This window comes from Marmota marmota, unplaced genomic scaffold (genome assembly GCF_001458135.2).
Source record: "Marmota marmota marmota unplaced genomic scaffold, marMar, whole genome shotgun sequence".
Classification (NCBI taxonomy): Eukaryota; Metazoa; Chordata; class Mammalia; order Rodentia; family Sciuridae; genus Marmota; species Marmota marmota.
Window position 1 is genome coordinate 8,381,325 of NW_026000164.1, and position 3,102 is coordinate 8,384,426.

Consider the following 3,102-nt stretch of genomic DNA (forward strand, 5'->3'; position numbering starts at 1 on the left):
CCCGCCTCTGGACAGACCCGCCTCTGGGCAGACCCGCCTCTGGACAGACCCGCCTCTGGGTAGACCCGCCTCTGGGTAGACCCGCCTCTGGACAGACCTGCCTCTGGACAGACCCGCCTCTGGGTAGACCCGCCTCTGGGTCGCCAGCCCCCAGGATAGCCCCGCCTCTAAATAGCCCCGCCTTTGGACTGCCTACCCCCTCCCCGACGGCTCCGCCCCTGGATGGCCACTCCTCTGGACAGTACCGCCTTTGGGTAGACCTGTCCCTAGGAAGTCCCCGCTTCTGGACAGCCCGCCCCTGAAGCAGCCTCTCTACTGGTTAGCCCCACCTCTGAATAGCCCCACCTGTGGGTAGACCCGCCTCTAGATAGCCCCGCCTCTGGACTGCCCAACTTCTGGAGAGCCCAGCCACGGGATGGCCCCGCAGCTGGACGGGCCCGCCGCTGGACAGCTCCGCCTCTGGATAGGTCATTTCTGGACAGATACCCCTCTGGACAGTACCGCCTCTGAACAGCCCGCAAAGGGACAGCCTGCACTGCTAAAGGCTGACCATCAGAGGGCTCAATCTCTGGATGGCCCACCACCGGGACATCCCCGCCTCTGGACAGCCCCTCTCCCCCATCACAGACCACCTCTAGGATAGGCCCGCCTCTGGACGCCCCGCCTCTGGACGCCCCGCCTAGCACAGCCCGCCTCCAGGATAGCCTCGTCTTTGGCTAATCACGCCTCAGGATAGCCCGCCTGAGACTGCCCCGCCTCTGGACAGCCCCCAACACAGCCCCGCCCCAGAACAGCCACGCCTTTGGACAGCCCTGCCCCGGGACAGCCCCACTTCTGAACAGATGGACCCTGGAACAGCCCTGGCCCAGGACAGCCCCGCCTCTGGAAAGCCCCGCTGCGCCTCGGCAGCTGCAGTCTACCCCGACTCGGGCGAAGAAGTGTGAGTATTTCAGTCCATCTGTCTCCTAGAGTGCAGGCGGGTGGCCTAGCCGCTGGGGGACACGGGAAGGGTGCGCCCCAAGGAGCCAGAAGGAGCCGGACACCATTCCAAGTGGGCGAAATGTCTCTTCTCTTAGGTCTAGGTTTTCCATATACTTTCGTTAATCTGCTGCTATTTGCCAATTGTATCAAAATATATTTCAGTATTCTCTGAACTTAACGACAAACGTGTGCATGTTACCTGCGGTGCCGGCCGTGCTTACGCATGTGCAAGCACCTTTAAGTGGAGTCTCCGGGTTTGCGTTTCAGGACCGATTACTCATCTGGGGTTTTTGTGTTTTCCTGTCAGACTAGGGAGAAATGAAAGACTGCTTGTTTTCGCAGGTAGTTAACAGGATCTTCAACTCCAGTTTCTTGATCTCACGCTGCTGCCCTTTCCCACTCCTAAACTCTAAGCTGAGATCACCCAATGCTCTTACTATCCTGGAAACAATACTATGAAAGAGGAGGTAGATGGGAAAGGGAATGAGGGAGAGATTTCCACAGGAAATGCAGGGCACACTCAGGGATGCCAAACCTACTAGAGAATTTCTGAAAGACAGTGACAGGGGGAAAAAGTCTCATAAACAATGGAGTGCCAGACCTGGAGGACTTAAAATCCAGGGTGAGACACAGCAAGCTTCACCTCGTGGGCAGTGGATGCCATGTGAGAGTTCTTATTGGATTTTAAGGAAGAATATTGTAGATTGGAATGCAACCTGGGGACTAGAACCAGGTTTAGTCTACACATGAATGTAAACCAAAGGGCTTGACATTGGAGAAGATTGGCAGAAGGAACTGGTTGGAGACAGAGGGCTCAAGTTGTTTGACCCCTGATTTAGGTTCTTTCCTCAAAGCAACACCTGATGCAAGGACTGGCCTGCTGGTGGTTTATTTGGGAAGACAGCCCCGAAAGCCCCAGTGACGAAATGGGGAAAATGATACCCGGAAGGAGGGAACCCAGTAAGGGCTTGTGGCTGAGCTCTTGCCACTGTTCAGAGGAGCTCAGTCCCTCCAGGGCCATCTGAGGGGATGCTGTGAGATGCACCTCAAAAGACTCTAGGAATGTATCCATGGCTCCCTCCACTGGGTGAAGGTACCTAGAATGTCCATAACCACATGTGGGACTAACCTGTGCATCTGAGTGTACAGGAAAGTCCCCATGGTGAGCCCCTAGGTGGGGTGAGGGAAACAGCAGGGACACCCAAAGCACCAACTGCATTGCCCGTGTTGCTTGGGGAAGCTAAAAGGGCAAAGCAGGATGAGCATTGAGTTTTCTCAGTATTCACTGTGCATACCATATGTGTGCACATCTTCAGAAACTGTCCTCCAAAGGATGTGATTCTCGTTTTACAGGTGGAAAACCAAGCCCAAATAACTTACCAGAAGGCACTGCTCTGAAGGGAACAGTGTAATGAGTTCAGTGTTAAGCACACCAAATTATAAAGACCTCCAGAAACTCCAGAATACCAAACAGGGACCTCCCCAGGCAGATAAGATATAGCAACAGGCATTTCCAGCTCACATAGTCAAAGCTGTCCGAACCAATGCAGTTTCTGGCAAGTGATGTGGCTTTTCTGTCCAAGGAAATCAAAATGAATCGACCAATGCACACCAGCTTAACCCTGGCCTTGACCTGAGGGCATAGGAAGGAGCTGGATCTGGTCCTCCCTGGCCTGGTTCTCCGGCTACCCTGGTGCTTCTTCACGGATCAGGGGCCAGGCCTGTAATGCTCGGCCCCTGCCACCTTGTGGGTTTTCCCTTTAACACCACCTTCTCATCAGTGTCCTTCCTGCCATCCAATCTGAAATATCCTCCAGTCCCTCCATATCTCACTGCCAGGCTTTACTTTCATGACAGGGATTATTTGATGCTGCATTATATGTCTCTTTGCCTTCCTGTTTATTCATTGTCCTGTTGGGGTCCTTTTCTGTTTTGTCCCTGGATTTACTCCTAGTGTGAGAACATGCGTGGCCCACAGTGGGGAACCAGTACAAGTTGCCAGGTGAATGAATTTAGTTCTTTGCTTCACTCCTTCCTCCATCTGTTCTGACCAACCTGAGACTTTGCTTTTCTCTGCAGCAGCTGGTAGAACCATGGCACCAACTCCTGATGCTGTCTCTT

At 54.0% G+C, this 3,102-nt stretch overlaps 1 protein-coding gene across 1 annotated transcript in view; it reads left to right on the forward strand.

Moving 5' to 3' along the window:
- Positions 1–6: 6 nt before the first annotated feature.
- Positions 7–3,102, forward strand: part of LOC107149091 (TRPM8 channel-associated factor 2) — a 49,173-nt gene continuing 46,077 nt past the window's right edge. Inside the window, exon 1 of the mRNA XM_048786949.1 lies at positions 7–940. The gene's annotated coding sequence lies outside the window, so the exon portion shown is untranslated. The remainder of the gene's footprint in view (positions 941–3,102) is intronic.